Source organism: Amphiura filiformis, chromosome 16, assembly GCF_039555335.1.
Source record: "Amphiura filiformis chromosome 16, Afil_fr2py, whole genome shotgun sequence".
Lineage (NCBI taxonomy): Eukaryota > Metazoa > Echinodermata > Ophiuroidea > Amphilepidida > Amphiuridae > Amphiura > Amphiura filiformis.
In genome coordinates, this window is record NC_092643.1 from 36,641,050 (window position 1) to 36,658,987 (window position 17,938).

The window sequence follows — 17,938 nt, forward strand, 5'->3', positions numbered from 1 at the left end:
CTATACTAATACTAGTACTACTGCACTGTGACATTATATTTTGTGCACAAGATTTTACTGCAGTTTACCATGCAGTAGTGTGCAGTTTAATATCTAACAATCAGGAAACATCTGACATTCTGACAGTATATATATTGACAATAGATAATCCCTGCAAAAATTGTTGAACTTTCAACAGAGGTCAAAGTTACCATTTTCCTACACCCACACACAGATGCAATAAAACATCCTATTTTTGTGTTAATATTTCATTTTACCAGATAAAAAGTACTCATCGCCCACACACTAAAGTGCTACAAAATACACTATGTATGAAAACCACAAAATGTTTTGTTACTTGAAAGTGAAACATTTAGGGATTACTACAAAAATATTTGATAAATAATATTATTAATTATTTTTTATGTAATTCTCCTTGCAAGAGAGAAGCAGTTTCCATGTTAACATTTTGAATCATTTGGTAAAACAAAAGATAGTGAATAGTGTCATTAGAATTACGCAAGAATATGGGAATCAACATGCCCCATTTAGCCATCCATATCTGAAGTATGTGGGATTTTTGTAGTCTTTGGCAATAAGCCACATGCTGAGTATATGGATCAATAATTCCATTATGATATTATTATTATAATCTTACACAAAACAGGATCCTCTATTCACCAAGTTTTCCTTTATTGATATCATTGAACACAAAAACTACTGACATATTCCACAGTGGTGGGACAAAACTACTGACATATTCCATGGTGGGATATTTTTGAGGAGTGCTATACAATAGGCCTTTCAAAATGTGATATTTATTAAATTTTAGACAAAAATTCATTCCAATGCCATTCATTTTATTTCTTTAAAATTTCATTTGTAAATTTCACGTGAAGTTTATTAAGAGGAATCCCTGCCAGAGCAGTTCTTCTGGGGTGAACCAAACCTGCCTGGTTATAGAATTAATCAGTGATAAGTTTATCCATAAGTATCTATCTCCTCTAATGCAATGACATTAAAACATTAATTTGATAACCAGGCAGGTTTGGTTCACCCCAGAAGACCTGCTCTGTCAGGCTTCCTCTTTAATAAAAGCACAATCTATGCAAGCTAAATTGAAACAGCAGTGGGTTTTATTACCTTGTTTAGTTATGCATGGCAATTAATTTAATGGTTTTGAAAGGAAAGAAATGTGCAATGAAAAAATAAATGACGGATGCCCTCATCACGGATGACCAAAAACAAAAATTATGTAGACCCAATAAAAAATGGAAGATGGATGACCCATCTTGAATGATGTGCAGATTTCATACATTTGGAGTAGCTTGTCAATATAGCGCACCAATTTGTAGCCAACATCACCAGACCTCACTTGACGCATATGCTTGACGCCACTTATTCCACTAATTAGTTTTTGTCTTAATGTTGTTGACCCATCACCTACTTCTAATTTGTTTTCTTGATATCTAGCTAATTCCAAGTTATTAACCCCATGACATCTACCTGCCGATTGGTCAAAAAGAAGTTTTTATTATCAATTGGACCAACCAGCAACACTGTTACAATAATTTCACCACGCAAAAAAATTGGGATGAATTATTTGCAAAACTCCATTTTGATTGGTGATTAAAATGAAGATATCATTTAATTGACCAATCAGAGGCAATGTTAGATGGGCATGTAGTGCTCAGGTGGTTAAGACTAAAGCCAAAATGATCTCAACTCCAATGGTGAAGTTCAATAACCTCCATTCATGGAACACATATCAAAAGTTGACATTTATAGCTGTGGAGAATGAGTTTTCGTACCCAGATACATTTGTACATTCAAATGGCATTTCTATCATGCATGTAGATAATGGGTTAAGGAACTGTGTAATAATTATTGTCATGTTCGAGGTCCAACATTTTGTACAAAATGTCTGTGTTTCCAGGCGAGGAGTGTCCAGCATATGACATGCCACAAGCTAGAGGTCTGCCAACATGGCAATACAGCTAACTTGCATATTACAAGTCAACATGCCATGTTGGCAATCTGTGGCAGCCATTGCACACACACACAAATACTTGGAACACAGCCTGCATTGCCAATACTGTGTGTGTGTTTGTTGTATCAGTCCCATACAAGGACATGATATTGATAGAGATATGATATTATGATATTGAAATAACATGCCAAAATATCACATGTGTCTCTACAACATTAATGGTCACATTGGCCAATGTCATTAAAGCTGTCTAGTCCATCAATAGCAGATGTCAGTGCTACATGTATGCTAATTCTATGCAGTTTTACATGAAGGATAAGCCATATTGGTATATACTGTATAGGAACGTCCTAGGCTGTCAATGTTATTCTACATTTTTCATTTGATTTAGAAATCTTATTTAATTCAAAATAAAGGTCTCGTCATAATTGGAAGTTGCAATGTAAACTAGACAATTATTTTATAAAAATTGCTGAAAACAAAACTGATACAAAAGAATTAGACATGTACCTTTTAGGTCATTTTCAAAATCATGTAGTGACTTCTCACTAATTTCACTTGATCACATAGTGGAAATAGTCTCTTTTACATTGATCACATTAACAAATGTTCAAATTCCATGTTGGTATAGTCTATAGATGTTAAACAACGTAACAAGCGAAATATCACATAATTAGTTCACACAGAAATACTAAATTTTACATTTTGATCATATCATGTTCATCGATCCTCAGCAATCTTGGGTGCCATTCATGCATCTTTTCATTTTCTTTGTAAACCAGACTTGTTATTTACCCAGAAAACTTGACTGTATATAACTCATTATTTATGAACCGTTCATGCTTGGATGAATCTAGTGGTATTATAATAATGGCAACTTGATCAATTTCAGTTGTGCCAGTTCTGTCATTTTTGGTCCTCATTAGCAATATAATTACTGATTCATGTGAAGTCAATTTATTCTGAATTCGGAACCGCCATCTTCACAATGTCTTTTGAAATGTATGACTAAATAATATGCTTCAATTTAAGAATCTAAGCCTATGTACTAATTTTCTAAACACCACTTCCATCATTTATGATCCAACAAAATGCATGCAACTTAAATTTTAGAAATTTACGAACTTTGGGAGTTGTTCCATTTCAAACATGAATTTCAAATTACATTCAATATTTGTATGTTATGAATACGTAATCATTCATCATGTAGCATGATCCTTAATAATGAAAAAACTTCCTGTATTCATAATGAATGCATTTTTGTTTTTAAAGCTGTTTATAACTGAAAGTCAATATTACGTTACATCTTAATGCATATTTTGGTTACTATGTATGTAGGCTATATTATTTCATCAACAAAAACAAACAAATGCCAATATGGCCACACAAACATATTTAAAATAAATAAAATAACATCATACATTATTTTGCATTAAAACAGAAATCTGTTGTTTCATATCCGAATGAAAGCATGTAACATGACGACACATATTAAACACATTTATGTCCTTAAAATAAACACACATTTTCACTGAAATAAATTATAATAATTAAATGTCATAATTAATAACAAAATATCATTAAAACAAACATACAGTAAACATAAAACAATCAACATGTTTAAGAACCTATACTCACAGTGCGCTCAATTCAACGCTGTCAAATTCATATAACGCCCTTCAAAGTGAGAGAAAAAATCCCAATTCCTTGGAAATATTGAAGAAATCAAAATAAGCTGAAATGAAAATGCTGAAGCAAAAATCTCTGTATGAGTTGTATAGTATAGTACCACATCTGTAGACTAGCTCCTATAGTGTGTGTATACTGGCTTGCATGCACTTGTCACAACTGTGCATAGTGAGTTTTGAGCCAGTCCCCAAACCTGCTCATGGATCAAGCTGAGTGCATATTGTAGACTGGACACAAGATCTTACCCTGCGAGTCACGCTGATTTGTAAGGTTAATTTTCACATGGTGAGCATGCTGTGCAAGCACAGTTATGGACTTGTACGCAATTTTGCAGTAAAATATTATATTTAAATGTTCAACTTCAAAACAAAGAAAATATTCAAGATAAAATATCAGGAAATTGTTAGGAGTAAATATGATTGAAAATTCGGAATAATAATTTCGGTAGTTTGACTAATTCAAGTATTTTTATGTCTAAAATATGACAAATATGTGGTAAATATGTGTCTAACTAAATTAGCAATTGTTGTATCACCACTAATATTACTTCACAATCATTACAAACGTGTCCAAATTTGAATCCCATTTTGTTATTTCACGACCGTTTCTTGACAATAACAAGTTAGCTTGTGTCAAGTCTAAAGTGCCAGTCACATGTATATAGGAGCCCCATAATGCAATCCCATTGTGCCTCAAGCTTGATTGATTTTGCATTCAGTACTGCACCTACCACAAAGGGACAGCTTGGCAATTTCAATGCAAGGCCAAACCAGATATATTTACCAACCAAGCAAATGGCTGCATGAGCAAGGGAGCTAGCTGGCTCACAGGACTGCATATCCAATTGATGGATAGTTACAGGGACAGGGCAGGTCAAAACACATCACCAAATAATAAATACGACACGGTCGTATTTTCACAATTTCGCTCCACTTCATTTTAACAACTACCTACTATATCTGCGATATATTCCACGCTCAATACAGTTTCCTTATTCAAACCAATTCATATGCCACATCCATTCTCACACCTTTTCCTGGTTTTTGTTTCCCTTTTACAAGCTTCAAAAATATTCTTCACAAAATTTGTCTTTTATAATTCATGGAATAATTAGATGCAGTAATTAAAGTGAAGTTTAATCCTATATGAATACTGTGAATACAGCTGTCTTGGAAGTAGGCACTTGCCCATTCACTCTTTAACAAACAAAAAAGAGGATGTTCATAAAAGGATTTAAAGATTTGCTCATCATAAGTGGTAGGATCATCAAAACAATCATATTGACATTGTGATCGTTGACATTATTCTATGTTCATGGGGTATACATCCTTATCCCATCATTTTTAGTGGTATTATTATTAATATTAAAGTATCTTTGACATTGTGCCCTGCTGTCAAAAGAGATCGTTTATTCTAAAAATACTGTAATTGACACACCTATGCCATTTTCAACACCAGAGATTTTCAATATGATTCGCATGAAAGTCTAGTCCTGCTTCCTGTTTAAATCCAATCTTGCCAAATTTAGGCAAAACAAAAAAAAAGACAGAAAGTCGCAAATGCCCTTTTTAGCCCGACCCAAAAATTGACAAATGTAGGGTCACATTTGTTTGTTGTTGTTTTCCCATACTTTTTGATATTTGCAAAATGTTTTTCCTGTTTGAAATTTGTACAGCATAAATCTAAATATATTAAAAAAACAAGCCTGATAGTCCGTACAAATCATTGTCTACCGTCATATTTTGCAGCCAACTTGCGCTTATTATATATAGTCTGTGGCAAAATATATATAAAAATATTTTTGGTATGATATAAAAAAAAATCTTTTATTCACTCAATATGGCAGGGATGCAATTTGTTGTTTTTTCCCGTTTTTTTTTATAGTTTTGGTATGGAGTTTGCAAAATGTATTTCCTGTTTGTAATTTGTACAGTAAAATTTAAATATATTCAAAAAACACTAAGCCTGACAATCCGTACAAATCATTGTCTACTGTCCTATTTTGCGGTTAATTTGCCCTTATTACCGTATTCGTCCGAGTATAGTCCCACGCTCGAGTATAATCCCACCCCCATTTTTCGAAAAATTTCAGAAATTGTAAAAAAAAAAAATTTTTTTTTTTTTTTTAAGTTTATTTTTTTTTCGGTTTTAGAGTGTTTTTGGACTTAGACCTAGAATCATTCTTTTTTGACCTAAAAAAAAAAAAAAAAAAAAATTTCAAGATATTTTGTATTTTTAATATGAAAATTGATAATTTGTATTCATGTCATAGTCTATTAATGATTTCAAAATGCATTGAATTTGAATGCATTTTGAAATCATTAATAGAGTATGACATGAAAACAAAGTATCAATTTTCATATTAAAAATACAAAATATCTTGAAATTTTTTTTTTTTTTAAATTTTTTAGGTCAACCATGAATGATCCTAGCATCTAGGTCTAGGTACACTCCAAAACCGGAAAAATAAACTTTAAAAAAAAATTTTTTTTTTTTTTTTTTTTTTTGAAATTGAGTATAATCCCACCCCCAATTGTGAAAAAATTTTCACATAAAAAGCGGGTGGGACTATACTCGGACCAATACGGTAATATATAAATATTGACCGACTGACCCTGACTTTGGGGCTGTAAGGGCAATACAATTTGCCTGATTGACCACTGTATTTTTTTAAAAACAACAGCAGCAACAACAAAATCATAGATTGTTAGAATAAAAATATGCATTGCAACATGCATATAGGCCTAGTTAAAAACTTTCCTACGTGGGTCAGATGTGGGCATTATCAAATTTACTTTTTTTATTGATGAGAAAAAAATAATGATTTGATCAAGCTTATTGGACCAAATAACTTAATAAGCAAAACTTTAATGTAATTAATTTACCACACCCCAAATATACCATTAAAACACCTTCAAACTGAATACAGGGTGTATCAAAATGATCAATTTTGATGTTTATTGAAAAGTCTGCTTCTTCAAAATGCAACTTAGGATACTCTTGAAATGTCCAGAATGTATTGTTTATGACTTGTTATTGTTATACAATTCATCTACAAATTATTTACACATTAATTATTATGTTGAATTTTGATGTGTCAGACTCATCCAATATCAATGAAAACTGACGGGTACCAATCATTTTGACTTGTATGAAATGTTCTGTGATCACATCAAAAGGCAACCCAGGCCTATGCATTTCATGCTAAATGTTTATCAGTCTGAAAAGAAGACATCACAGCCATAAATTTTCATTTCCAAGTCCATGTTATCTCAAGGACCACCTGCACCTACGGGTTTGTTGTCATTACAAGTTCAAAATTCCACATGTTGTAATCATAATCAAAATTATCATGATCCAAGTCCAAAACTTATTACAAATTGACAAACTTGGCAACCAGCCCATTCAAGTTATATGCATTGTGGTTTCACAACTATGGGCTGCAACCATTATCTGCCGTTTTCCAAGTCAGTGCCTAGATAAACACAAGATAAAAGGGAACAAGGTACAACATAATGTGTACTCTATTTCAAACAGCAAACAGAGGTGCTCTATTTCTTTATTTGATCTACAACAAGTTTGTCTGAACAGGTCAAATTAAAAAATGCTCACTTTTATACCATGAAACTAATCAGCTTTACAGAGCTCGTAAACCTGAGGTTCTGGGTTCGATTCCCAGGCAGGATCACTTTTTCTACTCGTCTCCTTTATTATTTGCGACGGGGAACCTGGTGAAACATTATGTTTATTCATATAATTCCTGTTGATCATGCCACTGTTTTTCCATGTTCACAGAGCTCATTCATCATGCTTATTTTTTTGCTGGACCATGACATGGCCCAGTAGTTTTGTTTTCCCAACTCATCTTTTGGTATTTTGGAACGTTTTTCAAACAAATTCAGGCTACTGGGCGATCATATATCACGGTATATACGAGGTACAGATGATTGACCGGCAGCCTGGATTTGTTGAAAAAACGTCCCACGATGGGCTGGATCTGCTATAGCTGTTGTACCTATTTCTCTTCTCATAGACCTGATTGGCACTTCAAAATAATGTTACGAAAAAATTAAGCTCTCTGAATGCATAGCTATCTGTAACTGTTGCCATGGTGGAAAATTGGACATTTGCAGGGAAATTTTGATATAAATTTAGAGGGAAAATTGGTCTTCCCCTAATAAAGAAATATGGAAAATTATATTATTTTTAAAATTTACCATCTTCCCAGGCAATTAACATTTTTAGCAAGGCATGGCTTGTTGCTACATTGGAATGAAAAATGCAGCTAGCACAGGCACTGCCAGATACAACCCGGGAGATGAATAGATAAGCTGCCTTTAAAAATATAAATTGCTTAAAAGAGAAGGATAGGCCTAAGTCATTCAAATTGTCATTTGGTATTTTTGAAATGCCAAATTTGGCAAAAAATGAAGAAAACAGCAGTACTGACGAAGTTCAAGCCCCGCCATTCAAATACTTGTAGCTAATTTCAGATACTGTCAGTATCTAAAAATACAGATTCGTGTAAAATGTCTTATTTTGTCTTAAATAGGCCTACCGGCTTTTGGCTGAACCATTCGCAGACTTAGCACATCTATGTAATAACAAAGGTCACGTACCAAAATTTTGATGATTTTTACGATCGTCCGGATGAGCAAATCACTGAATGGGCCTTTAATATTAATAATAGATAAGCTGCCTTTAAAAATATTATTGACAATGTTGAGAGTATAGGAATTACCTTGCATTCAAAAATACCAAATGACAATTTGAATGACTTAGGCCTATCCTTCTCTTTTAAGCAATTTATATTTTTAAAGGCAGCTTATCTATTATTAATATTAAAGGCCCATTCAGTGATTTGCTCATCCGGACGATCGTAAAAATCATCAAAATTTTGGTACTGCATCTTTGTTATTACATAGATGTGCTAAGTCTGCTAATGGTTCAGCCAAAAGCCGTGTAGGCCTATTTAAGACAAAATAAGACATTTTACATTTAATCTGTATTTTTAGATACTGACAGTATCAAAAATACCAAATGACAATTTGAATGACTTAGGCCTATCCTTCTCTTTTAAGCAATTTATAAACAATTTTAATTTTTTTTACTCTTGCACTGGGATCACTGAATGGGTCTTTAAGAAATGTGGCGTATCATGTCAAAAACAGACATCTTTTGGACAGCTTATAAATTTGGAGGCTTTCACATAAAGAGCTATTTTGCTCCACAACGCCGTTTTCCCCAATAAAATCGGACATTCCTAAGCGAAGAAATTGAGTTCGTAAGTTATGGTATTAAAAAATTGAAAATTGAAATATCGTGGGTAAAAAGCTGAAAAGACAAATAAAACCAGAACAGAACAATTTAGAGAACAATAATGAATTAATAATAATGAACAATAATGAATTAAAGAGTTGACAGGAGATTAGGAGTTAATGTTTTCTGCAGTTTCAGTGTACATCTTCTCACCGTTGATGGTTTGGTGGACTGTCATGTAACATGGATGTAGTAAGCCGTGATCCTAAAAATGCCTTTCACATTGACCAAAACTAATTACAAGACCTCTTCTACATTGAGGCTGGCTTTCCCTTTTAAAGGAATTTTATTATGCAATATGCCAGTAATTTGCATAGAATGGGATTGACACATGACACGCAGGTCTCATGTAATATTAATATACATGTATACAGGGAAAATAGAACGGTGTGAGAAGTAAATATCACCTGGATATAAATAAAATATCTTTTATTCACTCAATATGGCTGGCAGGGATGCAATTTCAGCGAGAATCAGAGAATAGATTCTTGTAATGTTTCTCCTAAAATTGGTTTGCCAGAATCAAAATTGATAAGTGTAAAAAAAGTTAAAGAAAAAAAACCTGTTATACGGGTGGCTGGGTCGACCTTTCAAGTAGCGTCGGTCATTTTTGTTTTCGTTTTTTCTGGAGGTTAAAATTTCATCAAAATCTGAAAAATTTGAAGATTTTTTGCAAACATATTTTCTAAACTTGTTCAGCCAAAATTAATCAATTTGGCACCAAAATGGCTGATTTTACATGATTTTGAACAATAACAACAACAACAACAACAACAACAACAACAACAACAACAATTTAAGTTGTTTCAGAAACGGGGCATCATTAAAAACATAAAAACCTTCACCTTCACAACACACAGAATGCATTGAAATTTTTGCAATTCTGTCGGAGTGCAATGGCGTGGGAAAAGTCGCAACCGCAAGACTGATAATAGCAACGGGAATATCATGGTAACTATTTATAGTGGCCCAACACTAGTCAGTTATGAATGTCATGTCAATGCTGATGATTAATTACAGTAAGCTTGATCTGGTCTTAAATAATTGTATAAAGATGGGGATGATATACATCTGGAAGAGCATGACATACGTACAATTGCGTGACAGAGGATTAAGAAATATGTGCTTGTAATTAATGTGGGCCTAGGAGTACAACTGCACAGAGTTACTGCATGGAGTTGCTCCAATCCTGGGTGAAGTATCGGATGGATGGATGGATGGATTAAAGTACCGTATTGTTTGTAATAAACGCTCAGGGGGGTTTGCAATTTTCCAAAAGGGGGTGTTTATTAGAAATTAACTTTCAGTAAAAAAAAATTAAATTTGGATTAAAATTCCAAATGGTGCTCCTGTAAAAAGAAGGGATTTATGACTATACTAATACTATCACTGATCATGGCAGTGCCCACAGAATTGGGTAGAACATGATATTTTTACCTTAAATACAACAAAATTATGCACCGTAGTGTGCATCATCATGCAAGAATCTGATGAAATTAGCAGGTGGTGGTCGCATTGCATTCTCTAAATTCAGTAAATTTTCATCGTCAACCGTGTAATTGAATGGGATTATTTTGAAATTTTAAAACGCTTGAAATATCACAAACAAATAAGCCTATAATAATAAATAATATAAATAAAAGCTAAAACCGTTGGGGTTCGATAATGAACCCCACTAAACTAACCAAGTATATGGAAAATGCCATACGGCCGGGCAGTTTCACAAGTTGCCGGCTCTATCATGCCATTCGCCGCCTGGAAATTAGTGTAACTCTGGGTACCATATTAAATTAGGCAATAAACTGGATGGAGGTTTGAGCAATAATAATAAGCCTCAATGCGAGGTAGAAAACACCACAGCGGAAAACACCATGTGTTGCAATCAAACTACCACACTTTAATTGTACATTCATTTTTTATTTCTTTATCAAAACAACATCAACATCTTGTAAATAGCAATATACCATCACATGTGTATAGCCCCTTCATAGCAACTCCAATTCATAGACCTAATTTATCATCAATAAACCTAGATGATTCATTAAAATTATTAATTATCGATAGCATAGTTTCAAGTCAACAAAACACAGATGCAATGTTCAATGTTCGTCAGACAAACACGGATACCAGTTGGTCCCATTACAATTGATTTACCGATATATGACGCAACACTGTACAAAGTGCTATGTGCTGAACTACGTGTAGGTCTTCCGTAATTTTTGAGGCAGCATTTTTTTTGTGAATATAAAAAAAATATTTATGTCAAAACAAGTTACAATCTTGATCAATCTTGTCCTAACTTAATTTTTTTTTTTTAAATGAATAGAAATATTGTCACAGGCGTTATGAATTCATGCAAAGTAAAACCTATTTATATATTTGACATTTCGAAAATAAACACCCTGAAAATAATAGTTGTATTTAATATAGATCCCTGCATCAATAGACACAAGCAAACCCTGGACTTGTATCAATACAACAAAAACACAACACAAGGTATTGTGTGATAGGAAATAAAAGATAAATGTCTGGCCTATCTATAATTCTATTCTTAGTTCTGACAATAGTAAAAGGGTGGGGATATTTTACAAGTATGATTCATGTGATCCCATAATGCTGTGCAAAAATATTATGTAACAAAGAAAAAGCAGACAGACCACAGTGACACTGACAAGTACCACCAACACCTAAAAATATAGTCAACAGAGTTATAACAAGTCAAGTCATTTCATGGTCGAGTCGAGTCATTTCTTGCAATATCTCGAGTCGAGTCAAATGACTCGAGTCACTGTACAATCTCTATGGGAAAATTTCAAGGTTTGAGTCGAGTCATTTCATTTGTGAAAAGTCGAGTCTGGAGTCATGACTCGTTACAAGTCTGATAGTCAAGTATGTTTTCTCTTTCAAATGACACTAACAATTAATGGATTCCAACAAAAGGAGTTCATAGTACTGTACATTGTCAGCCACATTAAATTTTCTACATGAAGGCCTACATGTGCATAATTTTTATTTTAGACTTTGTGAGGCTCTGTGAGGAAAACTGATAAGTGAGATATAAAGAGTTAAGGACTCAGCTGGGTTAATTTCTTGGGCCACTTGCATCATTTATTTCTGATTCTATTTCATTCAGTGTGTCTTGTATTGTCATACGCTCTGCTAGGGTAAGCATGTAGGCCACCTCGTTTTCATCAGTTATCTACTTTTTTTTAATCATTTTAATTTTGCACACACAATGTGTTGCTGAATACTGACATCAACACTAACCAAAGAAGTAATTACCCCCTTTATTACGAGACTAAAACTCAAAATCTATATTATATCAAATTTAAAAACTGAAATAGCAAAAAGAAACTCGGTTTAATTTTGCAAATTTTGAAACCTCATTTGTCTGGATAGCTCAACATTTGCAGCCAATACATGTAGGCTTATTCATAACGACAAACCAGATCTTGGGATATTATTGATATGCCAAAAAAATTCACCAGCACCTATAGGTTGAACAAAACTATAGTCCATTTAGTCCAAGCAATTTGAGACCATTTTCCCTGGGCCATTTTCGTTGAAATCAGAGCATTTTTATTTTTTTGCTTATAACGGTATGTCGCAGGTATGTCAAACTATACTTTTTTCTGAATCCTTGCAATGAGAGGAATAATTTGGTGTGCTTGTTAACCAGATTTAGACTTCGCCAAAGCTTTGGGTTATTCTTCCTTTCGCATTTTGTCCCCGGGGAATTTTGTCAAACCAACTTTGAAAATTGGACCAGTGTTGTCCTTTAACCTTGAATATGGCCGGTGTGCCGGGAATTATTTTTTGTTAAAATATTGAATGTGTTATAGGACCATAAAAGGAAGCTAAAAAAGTTGGTTTGGTAGAGTCCTGTGGGGGGTCATCATTAAATTCCCGTATATACCAGACTAATTTGCCTTCCTCGATAGAATAACTTCAGTACTTTGTCAGAGTTACTTCGCGTGTATACAGATGTACAGCCTTTAATCTTGTGTGTAAAGACACCAGTTCTTCGAATCAACATCAATGCGCACACTTTAATACTCCGTGCATACTGCAACTACTCTCTTGAGGAAGCCAAATGGACAGTAGAAAAGAATCTTATTCCCACTGCATTATGGGATTGCCACCAATGCCTCCTCTGAGGTGGCCACAAAAACAGGGCAACCATAACCATGGTTTGTGCTGCATCATGTTTGCCTTTCAGCCCAGGCCTCACAATTTTGAGTCAATAAACCTATTCAAGTTTCAATTGACCCAATTCTTGAAGTGATTGCATAATTTAGAGCGCTTGTTACTGGTACTTGTAGTACTTGGGTTTCCAGGTAAGAGGATAACAAAAGGGTCTACAACTTCCAGACAATGTTTTACCTCAGGGGAAACCACAAATCAACAAGGAAATGATAAAATAACTTAAGAAGACATGAAGAAAAGACCTGGTTCTTGCTTTTAGGTCATTCAATAATTAGGCCTAGATTTATCCAAATACAAATGTATGTCCAGAACATGGGCTTATTTGCAGAGTTGACAGCATCCAAATATTTTTTTCTCCTGAGTAGGTTCACTATCTATGGTCTGAGCTGTTGGCAAATTATAGTTTTGGATTAGAACTTGTCCTGCAATTGCAAAGCCAGTCCCTTGAACCAAAATCCTCATACATCACCAGCCTAATCCTTTTCCAGCCCTTAAATAAAAAAAAAACATGTTGCAGAGGAGGCCCTGCCAGAGCAGTTAGTTCTTCTGGAGTGAACCAAACCTAACTGGTTATCAAATTTATCAATGACAAGGTTATTTCTGTATTTGATGGTGCTAAGTGATGCAATAACATTAAAACATCAATTAGCACCTGTTAAATTAAGCGATTATCTTGTCAATGATTAATTTGATAACCAGGCAGGTTTGGTTCACCCCAGAATAATTGCTCTGGTGGGGCTTCCTCTTTAAAAGTGCAAAGTGTTAGCACACTGTGATGGCAAATGGTTCTCATTCCTGCTCTGCTTTAAAATAAATGTTTTACTTAGAAAACCTAAATTTAAAAATATGCAACCCGATTTTCTCCACCACAGCAAGTTCAATAAAGTGGATTACAGTTCAGAGGTCGAAATACAAAATAAAACTTACATGCACAAGTCTGATTTTTTCCTAAAAATTGGCTGATTTTCACAAATTTTTACATGTACAGGCAAAATTCTACATACACAGAGTCAAAGTTATGTATGCATGTGGTATTTCGAACACTGCCTAACAACCTTGTTGCTTTTTGGCAAGGGGGAAGGAAAGAAGCAAGGAAAAAGACGAAAAAAAGATAACCGACCCCTCGGGTGCCAGAGATGTGTACGCGCCTAACTTGTCACAAGGGTGTAGCTTGGCATATGCTTTCGGAATTGAGGTTTTTTGATTTTACGATTAGGGTTAATAATTACAATATTGAAAACCAACTAATAAAGTGTAACAGTTTTGTACGCAAATTTATTGATCTAAAAATTAGTGTATAAACTGCCAACCATTTTGATATGCTTTAGTACAGGTGACTGGATGCGACTACAGTCATAATATTGTAACATATTAAACTATGGTCGTAATATTGTAACACTGTATCAAAAGCTTCTTCTTTTTTCATTTCAGCTTCCTCTCTCTCATAATAATGGCCAGCCAGCCATTCACAATATGATAATGGCGCATTTCGCTCGCAGCAATAAATCTGCTGTCCGCTCTAACTTGTTTTCGTTCTTCAATCAAAGGAAGCAAGAGATATGATTTGCCATTCTTCATCAATTCCACTCGTTCCCATTCTTACAACTGAATTAACTCTAGATCAGACCTTACATAATGCATGAAGCATCTCCTTTTGACATTTGAGTGGACCCTATTCATGGCCTAGACTTCACCAAAGCTTTGGGGTTATTCTTCATTTCGCATTTTGTCAAATCAAATCAAATGATTGGTTGTGTTCGCCATGTCTCAGTTGAGACTGTTTTGACACTTGAAATGTCTCGATATGCCCTATGGCTGCCACATAATTAATACAATTTGGTATTTCACATGTGACATACTCTGGCCGACTCGGGCAGTTTGAAAACCAAGTTATTACTAACTTGCTCAGTATTCCGTAATAACCAAAAGGGTTGTAGCTAGCCTGATTTTAGTGGTGGGCTCTATAAAATTGCTGAAGTCCCATGAATGGCTCAGTCGGGTGATCGGGGAATAAGCTCAGGGGGTATCACCCCCTAAAACTTGTTTTCACTGGGACAAAATCGCAACAAACAGCCTGAGCAAACACTGGTGCACCTATTGAAAAGTGGGATTTCCAAGCTATGGTAGTTGCACTCATGCTCATTGTGCTTTGGAAATTAATTTCTTAAAATACTTACTACTAGATTCTTTTCCCTCATTAAGGACTTCACAAATTTGCTTTCCATATGTTACTGTCTTCATCATTTATTCTTGTATGCAACCCTCAGAATTGATGTCTTGAGTACAAAATTAAAATGGCAAAAGGCAGCTACTGTGGTATCAATACTTTCTTGCACACATATGACTGTCTGAAATTATAGCGTTTTTTATGCAAAACACAATATTAGCTCCCTTGTGTTACTTATTTTCCCACATCCAAATATTGTTATTATTTACTTACTTACTCTATTAAACCCTCCCCTTCAATTGAACACCCCCATCAATTTTCCAGCAAAAATAGATCAATTTCGGCAACACCACGCTGAAATTTCCATGCTATGTTGTGCAAGTAAGCTTACCATGGTCCACACACGATCGGTAAATGCCGTAAATGACATCACAAAACCTGGAAGTGAATCGGAAGTCATTGATCCTAAGTTCATAAATCGTCATAACGGCATTATTTAAACCCAAATTTTTTTGGGAATTATTTTTGTAATAAACGTCCACTATTTTGAAAATGTCAAGCCCAGGGCGTTTTAAATATGAGTAAATACAAGTGATATTTTCTATTTTTTGATGCTACATTTTTTCTTAAAATGAAATATAAAGTGGCCATATTAGTATTTCATTTCAAATATGACATCAGGCAGCCTTGGATATTAAAAGCAAAATGCATCTTAAATCTGCAATTTATCGCCCAAGGCAGTAATGTTGGCTTGCCTCTTAAGAAACTCAATGCCCAATGCCAAACTATCTCCTGAAGAAACAACATTTCAATTCTATAAATATAATTTTGTTTTTCATTTTTGCAATTCACCTGACATTGAGTATTGGAAAGGGGAAGGTCTTCCACATGATGTGGTGACTTGGCAAGGGCAACACTGCAATATTATCAAGGAGGAATTTCATTATTTTCAGTAGTTTAATTTCTGCTTTATATATTAATTTTGTCTCTTGCAAATCATATACCATAGTTAAATTTGACTGTATTCAAGGGAGACCACTGCACCTTGTCCTTGCATTATATTTTTGGCCAATTTTGAGCTTTTGCTTTACTTGTTAAGTTTGATTCAGTGCGATGTGATGCTGTAATGCTTTCAAAACACAGCAGCATCGTGTGATGAAATTATTTTGTGGTTTTCAACATCTTTTTGGTAAAGATAAAACTTTCCTGAATTCAAATATTTCTCTAAAGACAACTCTAAACACATTCTATTATCATCTCACAAAAAACGCTGCATTTTCTTCCCATCTATTCCATCACAAAATCCCATGTAAACATCTCCACCTTTGGATGAGTCGCCCACGCCCAAATTTATTTTGATATTTTACAAGTCGTCTTTTGTAAGTACTTCCTGTGATTTCTTACTCAGTGTTGCTAAACCATGCGATATGGTAGCCCAATTGGGCCATTTTTGTCCATTTTCCCACCGACTTATGACAAATTCCTGTGACAGAAATGGATAAGAACAAAATAAGGTGAATTATGGACATTAGAGCCTGCAACTTTCGTCAATTTCATGTACCCGTTGAAACCAATGGTTAAGAGAAAAAATTGGGCTACTTTTCACCCTGTAATTCAGGCTAAACCTGGCAACCCTGTGATTCCTTACTCACCGAACACAGAAGCAGGTGTAGCTGACTGAACAAGCCTTTCCTTAGTTGTTATTTTATCCATCTTCTAAAACAAATCATTGCATTTAGTAAGTTCCTGTAAAAAAGAGAAATATTTATGCTACATTAATTTGTGGTTTTTTCAGGCTTTCAAACTGGCATCAAATTTAAGGGAAAATGTTTCAATATTGGATGATTTCGGAAATTTATCAAGGGATAAGTGTCAGGAAGCATTATCTGCAATAGCTCCCGTATAGACATATGACAATTTCTGCATCCTTATATTATACACACCTAAAAATTTGACATCTGGCAGCTATTGCAGATGACAGGATTTGAATATGAAGGGGATAGTACAAATAGCTGCCACATCTAGATATTTGACAATTTCTGCACCCATAGAGCACACATGTATAAAAATATGACACCTGGCAGCTATTGCAGATAGGGCTTTCCTGCATACACCTGGATACCAATGTGATGATGAGGAAACATGCTAATAATCAATGAAGCACGAAAAAATAAACACACAATTTAAAAATCGCAAATTTAAATAAATCCTCGTCAGGGAGGAATGACCTGTCTCAGTATTGATGAAATTATTTCTGGAAATTCTTCAAAATTTTGAAATCAAATACATTTTGCTTTTATGTAAGAGTTTGAATATGCATTAAATCAAGTTTTTTGCTGTCTTTGAGCAAATATTTAATTAAGTATGCACACATTTTCAATGGTAATTCCAAGGGACCTAACATACACGCTGAGCAGCGCAGACTGCATTTGAATAGGAAATATTATGCATGTATTGCATACAAACAATTTTACATCCAATTCCTGGATGGGAGATCTTTTGTCATTCATGGAACAAATTTAATTCATTTAAGGTGAAACGGAAGTTCACTGAATATAATTAGCTTAAAATTAAGAGCAAACATAAAT

General features: G+C 34.3%; 1 protein-coding gene across 3 annotated transcripts in view; it reads right to left on the reverse strand.

Moving 5' to 3' along the window:
- LOC140135936 (uncharacterized) overlaps nt 1–17,099 on the reverse strand; it is a 106,200-nt gene extending 89,101 nt beyond the window's left edge. The window contains exon 1 of one of the 3 annotated variants that reach the window (XM_072157629.1): nt 17,003–17,099. The gene's annotated coding sequence lies outside the window, so the exon portion shown is untranslated. Of the gene's footprint in view, nt 1–3,607; nt 3,829–17,002 lie in introns of those variants that run through there. The other 2 variants (XM_072157628.1, XM_072157631.1) reach the window with 2 other exon arrangements.
- Nucleotides 17,100–17,938: the final 839 nt, after the last annotated feature.